The 14,538-nt window shown below is 39.1% G+C and overlaps 1 pseudogene; it reads right to left on the bottom strand.

Annotated features, from left to right (window-relative positions):
• Positions 1-1,512: 1,512 nt before the first annotated feature.
• The window catches only part of LOC116094692, a 96,921-nt pseudogene continuing 83,895 nt past the window's right edge, over positions 1,513-14,538 (bottom strand).

Here is a 14,538-nt window from a genome sequence, read left to right as displayed (position 1 = left end):
AATGTGTTCAAAAGTCAGAAAAGTGAGGGGATGCAAGTCCCAAGACCAGCCTCGGCCCAGATACTACTGGTGGCAGGTTCAGAGTAGGAAAGGCACATGAGTTACTGCTTGTGTAGACTGGGCAAGGAAGAGAAACCCTAGGGTGAGATCCGAGCACAGCACAGACCTACTGAAGGAACATGAAGTCTAGAGCCTAACCACAGGTTCCGGAGTGATTCAGGACATGGAACAGGTGTTGGGGGACGGAGGAGGCAGATGGGATAGCACCAGAGTGGCCCAGTTGGGCAGTATTGGCCAGGAGGATGAGGTAGAGATATAGTTATTGCTACACCGCAAGGCTGTGAAGCCTCCGGGGCACAGTCAGTGGGACTTTAAGGCTGCCAAGGCAGTGAGGAATGCTCAGGCCACCCTGAAGGATCTTGAGACAAGCCCACGGAGGAAGCCCAGCCACTCCTCTTGGGTCCACATGACTCAGGGCCCTCATTCAAGTACTGTGTTGTGGACACGCTGCCACTACAGCTGTCAGAGCACTCAGCAATGTCTTCTTAGAGGCCCAGGGGTTTCTCTGGACCCTGAAGAGTCCCTGTCAGACAGAACGAGGTGGCAGAGAAGGGAGGCAGTAGTGAGAAGTATGTTGGGTTATCCTGGAACTCTAGGAGGCTGGAAGAGGAGTATCAAGAACTGGGTAAGGGCCAGAGGTACAGGAGGTAGGGAGATGCTGAGGGTGGGGACCGTAAGGGTCCGTGCCCATGACTGCAGTGGTGAGTGAGGCCCAAGGGTTCTGAGCTTAAGACCTCCCAGCCAGGAGGTCTTAATCTGTCCAGATTTCAGTACTTCTGCAGAGTGGGGAGGTGTCTGTGCACAGATGTCTGGAGCAGCATAGACAACAATGGGGAGATGGTCAGAAGCCAGGAGTACTAGAAAAGAAACGAAATGGACTTTGCATACCACCGTCTCATCCATCTCCACGGTGACCCACAAGAAAGGCCCTGGGCAAGTACAGCTGAAGGTCAGAGAGGGTATCAGACGGCTCAGTAGACCACTACTAAGCCTCCGACTCCTGCAGGTGAACATGTGGGAAGGCAAACCCTCTGATAGGGACCTTGTTTTCTTGCAGAACCTGCAAGAGAAGCCAAACAGTGTGGGCACCCAAGAGAGGAGGACGTCCTGTCACCTGCCCTGTCTCTTGCCCTCATGTGTTGGTGTACATGCTCACAGGTGGGCCTGGGCCAGAGCTGAATCTGCTGCTCTCTGCCACTGCCACACTGCCTGTGCCAGAGCACGGAAGTCTGAGACAGAGAAAGGGTTGGCACTGGCAGTGGCTAAGGCTTGGCACCTCCACCTTGGGGAGCTGGCACACAGGGCTCCTGTTGTTCTTCTTGGCTCCAGGAACATCCTCCTCACTTTCAGAAAGGACACAATGCCAGGAAGTGGTGGCAGGGATTCTATGTCACCCTCTTGCTGATCAGAGCAGGGACCCAGTAGCTAGGCCAGCGGGGATGTGCAGCTGGTAGGAGGACCTCAGCAGAGCAGGAGGATCTCTGTGGGAAGGGGGTCTTGGCCGCTTGGCTTGCCCTTTATCCCACTCTGGATTTTCACACATCCACAGCCAGCAGCTGGTCCCCAGAATCCAGGATGAAGGCTGCAGACGAGTGTCCTTGCAAAAATAACTCTGAGCCTGTCCCCATGGGAGCAGGTTCCTAAGAGCACATGAGCTGGCTGAGGCCCACACAGAAAGCCCACAGGGTGCGCTCCTACACACAGTGGCCAGGGTCATGGCTGTAGGCGTTCCAGGTACTGTGGCAGGGGGTTTTCCTTGACATACTTCTGGATGTACCAGCAGGTGAGGTGGGCCTTCAGGTCTTCCTCCACCACGAAGTCCAGAGCAGCCTTGGCCAGGTGCTTGGCGATGCCACGCCCACGGTAAGCATCTGGGACTTCTGTGTGTTGCAGGTCCACCATCCGCTTGCCCACATTCTCATAGAGCAGGACAGCCCTGTCATGACATCTGTTGAGGTGCACGGAGAACTGGCAGCATTGGCGGTTGTGCTCCACGTGGATGGGGCCGCCCTGCTCCAGCGCGATCGGCTGGGTACCAGAGGTAGTTTTTACCTGGAGAGTTTTACAGAGACAGGTTGCAGATAGCTACACATGGGAAAGACAAAAGGAGCCAGAGAAGAAGAAAAAACCTGAAGATTAGAACAAATTGCCAGAGTTAGCTTGAGACAGAGCATAGCAATTCAGTGAGACGCCAGTTTGAATCAGTCAGATTGGAGAAGAGTTTAAATTAGAACAGCTGAGTTGAAGTAGCCAGGCAGAGTTTATTCAGCAGCAAGCCTCAGAGATAACAATTAATTCTGGATAATAAAGGATATATTTAAGGGTATTATATAATATATAACATATATATGATATATACATATATAGGTATAAATATGGTTATACATAGATGATAGAATAGAAGGTAGATAAATTGATAGATCAAAATAAATGAATAATAGAAAAGAGAGAATAGGAAATAAAGAAAGAAGAGAAATAATAATGGAAGAAGAAAAAGAGTGAAAGAAAAAGAATAAATCTCTTTAATATCACACTAATTCCTGCTCCTGCATTATTCTTAAGAAAAAAAGAGAATTAAATGTTCATAGAAATAAAACTATTACAATTTATAAATCATGAATTTCTTAAAGGACTGGATGTTGTTTAAGATTTTTTTCTTATTTCTATAGTATCTAATAGAGCACTGAAATATTTACAGTACTTTGAGAGATGAAATTTTTCTTGATTACCATGTGCAGACTCAAAGGCTAAGAATATTCTTAATGGTGATAATGATTACTGATTTAATATTCACAATAGTGCTGAGCTCAATGGGGGAGGTCTGGAGTCTGAAGCTCGGGAATGAATGCAGTCTGTGGAGGTTAGATCTGTTCTTGCTTGTAACTTCAGCACAAAGGAAGCAGAGAGAGGTAGGTTTGTGATCAGCATGGGATAAAACAAAACCTTGTTTAAAAAACTAAAAATAAGGAACCCTTCATAAAGAAAAACTAAACACAATAAGTGAAGCATCCTCTACAGAGTCCAGGCTGAAAGATACGGATTCCCACATCCTCGGTGTCCATAAGATGGTCTTCAGTCAGCCTTGTTGATATCTTCCTCAGGTTAGAGTCACTAGTGTAGGTAGGCAGGAAACCAAGTGCATTTAGACATGAAAAGCCAAGAACATTTCTAATCATGTGATTCTTTAGTGCTCAGGATAGCATAAGACGTTGACAAAAAGTGCATTTAATACCATTGAAAAATTAGATTCTTTTGTTAGATAGATAAAAACATGTGAATGAAATAAGGAAAAAAGTCAAATGTAACCAAGAATGATAATCAAATATGTAAAATCACACATGAAAACAAGAAAAGTTAGCAGTTTCCTAGTACAGATTAATCTGAATGCAATATGCACAAATGTGAAAGCACCACAGTTAGTCATTTTGGTAATCAACTTTCAGGTAGTGGGTAAGGGAAGGAAGGTAATGAAAGGACTTCTTTAATCCCCAGTGCAAATGTGGATAGAAGCATTCATGCATGAAGAGACTAAGGAGCAAACTTTGAGTAGAATGCACAGTTCCCCAAAACTGATACACTACCTCAGGTAACACACTGGACAATGTCACTCTTAAGTTTTCAAGGAATGACATTGTCTAAGTAATGAGTGTGATCTCAACTATCCACAAGGAAACCTCAAACAACAGCTGTAAAATTGTTAAAATGTTATTCTTTTTAAAAAGTTATGGTTTTATTCTGACTCTAGTACCTAGTGCTTCAGGTATATGATTGCTTTTGAAGTTCCATAAGATCTGTTGGCCTTGATGACAGTGGATGATTTAAACTTTATTCCCCACTAGAAAGAGAGAAGGATTACCTCTGAGGAACTACCTTAATAAAATAGGTTGTCTATACACAGGGAAGGAGGAAATATACAAGATGCTATCAGAAATATAAAACAGATATAAAACCAGATGGAAGAACCTTTTGATGTAAGAGTTACTGATTAAATTTTTGCAAAGGAAAATGCCTGTAAAATATCTTTGAATCCTTGAGAAAAAAAAGTGACTGTTAACAGAGGTTTAGTAAGGAGAATCTCTTTGTATCTCTGCACTTATCTAAAAGCCTTCTAAAAAGATGACAAATGGGAGGTTTCATTACTTCTGAGTTTACTTTATATAGTCCTCTTGAAAAAGAGCACTGTATATTTTAGACTATACTGTATTTAACTTTTAATATTATAGTGTAAATTCTATAGAATGTCTATATCCCAATAAAAGTTTTTATAAGTTTTGTTTACTTTGTGTCATTTGTTTATGACAAATTATCTGACAAGACAGATATTTTTATTTTTATGTAGATTATTTCACAGTGTCCCCTTTTTAATCACTCATCTCTCCAACCTCAAAACTTTGTCTGTCTTGATACTCAAGGATGAAGTCAAAGATGAACACAAAAAAATTCATATAATTTGTTTATTTGTTACTTGTTCCCTTTTACCTTGACAAAGTTGAATGAGCTCATTTTAAATTATGAGCAAATGGTTCATGACCCTTTGTTCTTACAATTAACAGTCACAGTTCTCTTGGTGATTTCTTACATTCAAAGATAATTGACTCATATCCTATTTCCTCCTCACTGAATAATAACTTCTCTATCTTACCTCATAATTGTTTGTATTAGTTTGGCAGAATAATTGTATGAAGGAATGCTACCTCCAAATTGGCTCATTAATAATGAAATTGCCTTTTACTTTACCAGAGACATGGGGAAGGGTAGAATAATATGTTAGGCATCTTGTGTTTAGCAGGTTCTTTCAGGGAATAGTTTGTCTTTTACTTGGACATGGTATAAAGTAGAAAGGCAATTGCATTGGGTCTCACTTGCAACAAATCTCTATCAGAAGATAGGCACTTAGACCAGGTAGTGGTGGCACAGGCCTTTAATGCCAGCACTTGGGAGGCAGAGACAGGCAGATTTCTGAGTTTGAGGACAGCCGGGTCTACAGAGTGAGTTCCAGGACAGTCAGTGATACACAGAGAAACACCATCTCAAAAAAAAACAAAATAAATAAATAAATAAATAAACTCTTCCTTTTAAAAAAATAGGCACTTAGCAGCTTCTCAAAAAGTCATCATTCTAATATAAACCTTTTATATGGTAATATTAAAGCATGTACTCTTTGAATAATATAAATATTTGAACTACACAATTAGAAGTATAGGCTACAGTATATGATCAATATATATGAAGGCATATTATAACTAAATATTTATTTTTAAAATTATTTATATTTTTACTTATTAATTTTACATCCCACTCACTGCCCACCTTCCAGTCACATCTTCCCACAATCCTTCCCCCATTCTTGACTTCTCTTTTCCTCCGAGAAGATGGGGGCCCTCCTGGGTACTCCCCTAGCCTGGCACATCTCCTCGCTGAGGCTAGGTACTTTCTTTCCAAATAAGGCAAGGCAAGGCAAGGCAGACCAACAATTAAAACATATCACATGGGCAGCTTTTGGGATAGCTCTGTTTCAATTGTTCCTGACCAACATGAGGAGGTATGTGCAGAGGCCAAGGTCCAGGCCTGGTGTGTTCTTTGGTTGGTGGCTTAGTCTCTGAGAGCCTCAAGTGTCCAGGTTAGTTGATTATGTTGTTCTTCTGGTGGAGCTCCCCTTGGGGCTACAATAGCCTTCCTCTTATACTTCCACAAGAGTCCCCAGTCACCCTCCCTAGGTTCCCAATCAGCCTTCCTTGGTTCCATATCCCCAATGCTTTCTATTACTCCTGTTTGCCTTGAGTTTTCAGGTGTACTTTTAAATTGTTAGTGTGATAACTCTAATTTCTTTATGAAGGCACTTACTGCTATGAACTTTCCTTTTTGGATTACTTTCAATACCTAGAATTTTGGGTATGCTGTGTTTTCATTTACATTGAATTCTACAAAGTCTTTAATTTCCTTCCTTTTTATTTCTCTCTCTCTCTCTCTCTCTCTCTCTCTCTCTCTCTCTCTCTCTCTCTCTCTCTCTCTCTCTCTTCCCTCTCCCAGAGATCATTAAGTAGAGTGTTATTCAATTTACATGAATGTGTAGGCTTCTGTTGTTTTTGTTATTGCAGCCCAGCTTTAATACATGGTGATCTGATAAGTTACAAGACGCCATTTAAATTTTCTTATATCTCGAGCCTTGCTTTGTGATTGACTGTAAGGTCAATTTTGGGCAAGGATCCATGAGGTGCTAAGAAGAAGGTATATTCTTTTGTGTTTGAGTAAATTATTATATAGATGTGTGTTAGTTTCATTTTGTTGATTGTGTCTATTAGTTTCCTAATTTCTCTATTTAGATTTTTGTCTGGATGACCTGTCAATTGGTGAGAGTGGGGTATTGAAGTCTCCAACTGTTAGCTAGTGGGGTTCGCTGTGGGAGATAAACTTTAGCAATGTTTCTTTTACACATGTGGGTTCCCTTATGTTTGGGGCATAGATGTTGAGAATTGAGATGTCATTGTGGTAGATTTTTTTTTCTCTGATGGGTTTGAAGTGTCCTTGCTTGCCTCTTTTGATTAATTTTCATTGGAAGTCTATTTTATTATATATTAGAATGGTTATTCCAGCTTACTTCTTAGGTCAGTTTCCTGAGAAAATTTTATCCCAGCCCTTTACTCTGAGGTAATGTCTATGTTTATTGCTAAAATGTGTTTCTTACTTTTTTCATATCCTTTCTATGATCAAGTGTCTTTTTATTGGGGACCTGATTCCATTGATGTTGATATTCTTTCTTTGTTCTGTAGATTTTGTTCTTTGATTATTAAAGGGTGGGAGGATTTTCTTTTATGGTCCAGTCTAATTGGTGTTCTATAGATTTCTAGTATGTTTATAGGCATCTCTTTCTTTAGGTTTGGAAAGTTTCCTTCTATGATTTTGTTGAGAATATTTTCTTGGCCTCGGAGCTGGAACTCATTATATTCTTCTATTCCTATAATTGTTATGTTAGGTACTTTCATGCTATCCTAGGTGATTTTGTCAGGAATTTTTTTAGTTTTAACATTTTCTTTGATGTATCACGTTTTTCTATGGTGTCATTTATTAACTGAGATTATGTCTTACATTTCCTGTATTCTGTTGGTGATGCCAGCATCTGTTGTTCCTGTTTTCATGCCTAGGTTTTCCATCTCTAGGATTCACTCAGTTTGCGCTTTTTTATTGCTTCCATTTCCACATTTAGGTCTAGTACGGTTTTAGTTATTTCCCTCATCTATTTGAATTGTATTTTCCTGTATTTCTTTATGGGATTTATTTATTTCCTTTTTAAAGGCCTCCATCATCTTTATAAGATTGGATCTAAGATTATTTTCTTGTGTTTAGGTTGTGCTAGGATGTTCAGGGTTTGCTGTATGGGGTAGTTGTGTTCTGAAGGTTTCATATTGCCCTTGCTTTTGTTGATTGTGTTCTTTCTAGGATGGTTAGCCATCTGGATTACTGTGGCTCGTGGATGTTCTAGTTGTAGTAGGTATTGGGTAGGGGATTATCCTCAATTGTTCTGGTGTGACAGGCCTTGAATTGGTATCATTGTGTTGTATTTTTCAGGATCTGAAGGTGTGTAGGGTAACAGGCTCAACAGGTATGATGAAGGTAGGAGAGTTGGTAGGAAAGAAAATTGAGGCTCCCTGGGATAGTAGGCTGCTCAGGACAGTTCAGGCTTGTTCCAAGGGACTCAGTTGGAGGAGAAGACGTGTAGAGAAATAGAAGCTTACATGTATGGTTCAGGCTCAGCAGGTATTATGAAGATGAGAGGGGAAATGGAGGAGAAATGGAGGTCACCTGGGGATAACAGGCTACTCAGGCTAAGTAAATAAATATATCATCATCCCATCTATCATGAATCAATCAGTCAGCAAGTCAGTCAACCCTTTATTTTATCCACATTTCTGTTCCTTGGTTTAACTTAACTGATTTTTTTTTCTAAATAAGTGAATATCATTTAAATCAAGTTGAAAGTAGTTATTTTGTTTTCCAAAGCTTTATGAAAAAATAAATGTTTGTCTCAATCTTAAGAACATTTATATTTTTCTTGTAAACAGGGCTGTAATTTGTTCATCCTAACTTGAAAAGTCAAAAACTTGTCAGATATCAATGGGAGGAGAGACCCTAGGTCCTGTGAAGTCTTGATGTCATGGTGTAGGGGGATGCCAGGGCCAGTGAAGCAGAAGTAGGTAGATTAGTGAGCAGGGGGTAGGGGATAGGATGGGGAGTTTTCGAAGGGGAAACCATGAAAGGGGATAACATTTGAAATGGAAATAAAGGGAATATCTAATAAAAATGTTTTAAAAAAGATGGTCTTAAACAAAACAAAAACAAAAACAAACAAACAAACAAACAAACAAAAACCTCTACTCCAAACCATCAGGGATGACTGCTTTAGGGAACTGCATGAGACAATTCTGTCCTTCTCTAACCTATCCTGCCAAATGGACTTGAGTTCCTGCCATCATATCTCTTCCTTTCAACTTCCTGTGCCACAGCCACTAGCAGAGAAAAGTATTTGGCTTCACTCTCTCAGACATTTTTAATATTTATACTTGAGTCATACAGTTACTAAAGAACTTTTTGTGCAATGATGTACTTTAGTTAATTATTTACTCATTTGCTTTTTCTCTTAGAGAAAAGATTACTAGAAGACAACACAAGTACCTGCATCTACAGCACAGTGCCAGGATGTTTTATTGGGAGCATTGGTATTCTACATTGAGTTAATTACATCTCTCTAAAAAGGAATCTGTGAGAGTTTTCCCTGTGTTCACAGATACACATCATCTAGCCTATAACATGGAAGCTTCTTCTATTTACTTTATTTTCTTTCTTTCGTTTTAATATATTCCTTCTTCATGCAATATATCCTGACTACAGTCTCCCCTCCATTAATCCACTTCTCCCAGTCTCCTATCACCTTACTCCCTCCTCCATATTCATTGTTCCTGAGATTCTCTTCAAATGAGAGCAGCCCTCCCAGAGATATCAATTGAATACATTGACATCGGGTTTTTACATAAGTCACGTTTCATTTAAAATAATTTACTTGAGGATTAAAACATGGTTTCCAGTGGTTCACAACTTGTTGGCCACTTAAGATCACCAGAAAACCCACACTTGTATTAGGAAACATATCTGTAGCAAAATTACAGCTGTGAAGTAGCAACAAAGATAATTTATGAGGGTCATGACAATATGAGGAAGTATATTCAAGGGTCACAGCATTAAGAAGGTTGAGAATCATATGCTTAGTGGGTAAAACATTCATAATAGTGTGTCTTGTATAAAAGTTATTATATATCCACATTCTGTTCATGTATATATATATATTTTAATTATGTTATGTATATTATATGCATCATCATGTATGCAAAATTATAAATATGGTGATAAAATTAAATATTGATGATGTATAACTGGGAAAATGAAATCTGTATATGATATATGGGATTTTTATTCTTCTCACATATATTACAACTCAGTCTCAGGTTTCTTTTCCAATTATGTCTTTCCCCATAGCCTCTTTCCACAAGATCCACTCCTCCTTCATTTTCCTTTAGAAAAGAGACAGCTTCCTGGATATCAACCAAATATGGTATAACAACTTACAATAGCACTAGGCACATATATTCTTATCAAGGCTAGAGAAGACAAACCCAATAGGAGGAAAGGAGTCCTAAAAGTAAACAAAAGAGTCAGACACAGCCCCTGCTTCCACTGTTAGAAATCACATAAGAATTACAAGGTATACAACCACAATATATGTGCAGAGGACCTAGCTCAGATGCATATACGCTCCTTGATTGTAGCTCCAGTTGCTGTGAGCTCTTATGAGCACTGGTTAGTTGATCCTGTGGAACATGTTCTTGTGGTATCTTTGATCCCTCTGGCTCCTACCAATCTTCTTCCTCTAGTTCCAAGGGACTCCTGAGTTTCAATTAATGTTTGGCTGTGAGTGTTTGCATCTGCTCTCATCAGTTGCTGGCTAGAGCTTCTCCAATGATGATTCTACTATGTTCCATTCTGTGAGTATAGCAGAATATCATTCGGAGTCATTTCATTGAATTTTGGTCCAGTGGTGTTTGGGTCTATCTTAGAACTCTGGGCTATCCAAACTCTGGTTCCTTGTCCTCCAGGCAGTGTCCAGCATGGGATTCCTCTCTGACATGGGCTGAAAGTTGGACTAGCCATTGATTGGCCACTCCCACAAGTATTGGCAGGACAAATTGTAGTTCAGTGGTCTTGTGGCAGGATTGATGTCCAAGTACTTACAATGGAATCTTTGCCTTGTTATAGAATATGCCCTGTTCAGGCTCAGTACTTCATGACTAGGAATATTAACTAGGGTTACTGTTGTAGATTCCAGGGAGTTTCCACTGCACAAGGTTTCATATTGCTCCCTAAATGCACCCCCCATTCTCCCAAAACATTTTCCCTCATTCTACCTCACATGATTCATCCTATTTTCATCCCCACTGACCAGACCACCTGTAAAATTTGTTCTATTTCTCCTTCTCAGGGACTTTTGGTATTATAGTGTTAATTAAAGCTTCTTTGAAGATACATACTTTGACACATGAGAAAGTGTGCCACTAAACCACCATCATGTGACAGGGATGTGTCCAACTCTTCTACATCCTGTCTTTCTTCTACACTCCTACTGTACATATAGAAAGATGCCAAAACTTTTTCTTATGCAGATGGAAAAGAATAATCAAATGGGCCAATTCTAGATGTCATTATATCATAAAGCCTGTTCAAGTAAAGGCAGTGTTTGTGTGATGGGCTTCTGGCTAGCATCATGGGTGTCTGAGTGAGTTCCCAGTGGTGTCTGTGTGAATGAGTTGTGGATCTGAAGGTATCATAGTCTGCAAGAGAATATCTGATTGGTAGCAGGGAGTTTATGTGTGCCACTTCCTCTCACACAGCTTGGAATCCTTCCCAGAATACAGGAACATTGAACATTGGCATGTTAGTAAAGTTTAAGGATTTTGCTGAAGGAATGTATTACAGCCTTGATGAATTTCCCTCAAATCTGGAAATAAAAAATGGTACTCAATTAGGGAGCCACTAGAAGACACTGTTTTATATTATGGAACAGGCATTCAATCAGGATCAAAATCAGACATCCCCTTCCCCTCTAGAAGTGTACATTTAATACTAACAAAATAACCTTTGATAAACTCACTTTGTTTACAATTTGAATTTCTCAGTCAAAAAGTCTGTGGATTTTTTCCAATTAGACATAAACAAAACCTCTCCTGGTAGGTAAGGTTTATTATATAAATTATAAGTCTATTCAAGTGATAAAGTAAGATTTCTTTTTACAGATGCTAAGGTAAACTTGAAAAAAAATTCCTCAATTTTCTAATGAACCATTCATCTTGCAGAATATACTAAAAGAAAGAACTCCCCCTCTCAAAAAATATGCTAAATGTCAAAACAGAATGGAAGCTCTTTTTAATTTAATCCCATATTCTCAGTTAAGTCTCATCTATGCTTGCAGGTAGAAACAATCCCAATACTTCAAAAATTGTTGATACTCTAGCCTTCTCAACAAGCCTCACATCCATCCTCAAATCCATCACAACTATTTTGACATGCATGGTAGAAAGCAAACCTTGTCTCTGTTATAACAGCTGCTTCATATTTAAGATATATATGGGAATGTATGGCATTTTGAACTCTTTGAAGAATTTCATTGTTTTTTTATCTGCCTTTTTTTTCTCTATGTCACTCCCCACTTTTGCTGGTAACAGTTGCCTCACACATATATGTAAATTTGGAATTCAGTGTTGAGTTGAGAAACCCTTCCATTCTATGTTTTTAAATTAATATTCCATGCAAAGGTATGCAGCTACTGAAAAATAAGAGAAAATGTGTGATATGAAGCAATAAATGTATGTTAAATAATATTTAGAAGGACACAAAAATATTCAGAAATACATCTAGTAAAGAACAAACAAAAATAACAATTCTCAAGGAATTATTATATATAAAATAGCAGAAATACTTTAAAGAAAAATAATAAGTTGAAATTTATTTACCACAAATGCTTTGTATCAGATTTTACTGTTAGTTAATAGCTGACTAGTGGTTGCTTTGGAATAATTGGTCTACACTTTACACAGATAATATTTAGGATTTTTTTTAAATCCAAATATTCTAATTTTCTTGGTTATAAAAATTTTGACAGGAGTTTATAAATGAACAAATTTGATGAGGGGATTTAAATTTGGTGAATGTTTGAGTGTGATCTTACACAGGAGAGTTATGGGTTGCTAAGGGCTGTCATTAAATATTGGAGACTTTTATCAATGCTGACAAGAAAATTGGTATTCTGAGCCAACCTTATTCCAGAAGAAGGAAGATCGTAGAAATCTTAAACTTTCTTATCTCTGACTTTACATGCTTCCTCTCACTTCTTAATCAGACCTACACATGACCTGTGCATGTGTTTTCATCAGAAATATGTCCTACAAATGTGATCTGTTTCTGCTTTGAGAATATTTGATACTTGTGTTATATAAAGCCACCCTGTGACAGTGGGAACCAACATCTCAAAGAAGCCACTTTCAGTCAACAAATATTCCACATGGGTATCTAATCACTGTGCCATTTTGACCTGACAGTAGAGCAACTCTTTGATGGTAAGAAGAAATTTATTGTTTTTTATCTGCCTCTTTTCTCTATGTCGTTCCCCACTTTTGCTGGTAATTCTTCAATAGCCCAAGTAATCAACTGATACTCCAATCCTAATGTATACATTAATGCAAATTAAACCTAAGTATTTGGAAGCTTACAAAGGGACTTTCTTCTTGAGCTAGGTTGTCATATAAAACTGACAAAGTGAAGTGTAAAGATTTCCACTCTGTCTAGTCCTTTCAGCTGTTCACAGTCAGATAGAAGATCTGGTAGCTTCTAACTGACAGTACCTTAATATTAGCATTCCTAACATATCTGTAGATCCTACTCTAAAGTTTGTACACATGATACCCTGTTTTATTTAAACCTTATAGGGAATGAACATTATAGAATTATTGAAAAATAGGAAGTCTCAGGACACACCAAGACCAAGTTCTCAGCACAAAAGTTCTCCAAGTTCTCCAAGAAGAACAAAGGCAAAAAATAACAAAGACAGGAGACAGAGAACAAGGGAGAAAAAATTAAAAAAACAAAGAGAGAGGAAAGGGATATTTGCCCTAAGGAACAAAGAATTGTTGAGGCCCAGAAGGTTCTGTGACTTCTAGAGACAGTCCAGAGAAAGAGTGAAGTCCAGACATGTCTAAACACTGAATTTCACATCCTGAGACAAACAGGAGTAGAACTGCTTCCTTCCTGCTCTGAACTTGCATTCCCTACAACACAGTCCTTTTTACCCCCATGTCCACCACTCTTAAGGTGGTCATGAAGCCTGGTGACCAGATTACAGGTTAAACTTTCTCTCTTCCTGTAAGGACATGGCCAGTAAGTACCTGGAATTCCTATTTATGCAATTTAAGCAATTCCAGAATCTCAGCACCAGCCAATAATGTACACTAACCCACCCAAACCACACCTCACTCCCCAAGATTTATAGCCTTCTTCACCCCCAATAAAGAGAGCAAGTTCACTGAAAACTGTCTCTGGAGAAGGCTGTTTCTATAGTACTCATGCTGACCAAGATCCTGACTAACATACAAAGCTTCGTTCATTCCTGTCTAGCTTCATACACAACAGTGCCTGAATACCCTGAGGGGATACGAGAGTGAGGTTGGTATACTGCCTCTGGATAGAGAGGAGTCAGATCATAACAGATGGCAGTTTATGAAAGAAAAATAAAGGGACCCCTATGTTGGAATGACTTGGTTAATTTTGTTGGGCATGTCAATTAGGGTAGACAAAGGAGGGCTTTTGGTTGCTGGACTCCAGTACCAAAGTAGCTGTGTCAACTTCAAGAAGAGGAAATGGCCAGAAAAGGGAATAGACATTGGTAGCTAGCTTTAAGAACGTTTTTGGTCTCTCAGACACTGAGTCACCAACCAGGCAGCAAATTCTAGCTAATATGAACACCCCCCCAACACACACACATACACACAGACATATACAGCAGAGGACTGCTTGGTCTGGCTTCAGTGAGAGAAGTTGCAGCTAACTCTCAAAAGACTTGAGTACCAAGGAGTGGGAAAAACTGGTGGGAGGGTGAGGGATCATCCTCTTGGAGATGGGGGAGGAGGAATGGAATGAGGAACTGTCATATGGCAGTCCAGGAGGGAGATAATGACTGAACAAAAAAAAATTAATGATAATTAAAATTAGGTAAAATTAAATTTAAAAATAATGTTATCTAATAGATTGCAAGGCAGAGAGAATGGGGGAAAAAAACACTTACCAGAGCTAAGACTAAGTCAGGTGAATAGATAATCCTAACAAGGCTATGTTACTCATAGATACGTGTCACAATTTCCTGTAGAGAGTTTCAATTTGAAA

This window comes from Mastomys coucha, unplaced genomic scaffold (genome assembly GCF_008632895.1).
Source record: "Mastomys coucha isolate ucsf_1 unplaced genomic scaffold, UCSF_Mcou_1 pScaffold17, whole genome shotgun sequence".
In the NCBI taxonomy this organism is placed as follows: domain Eukaryota; kingdom Metazoa; phylum Chordata; class Mammalia; order Rodentia; family Muridae; genus Mastomys; species Mastomys coucha.
The sequence above is the reverse complement of the archived record's forward strand: the minus strand, read 5'-3'. Positions and strand labels throughout refer to the sequence as shown.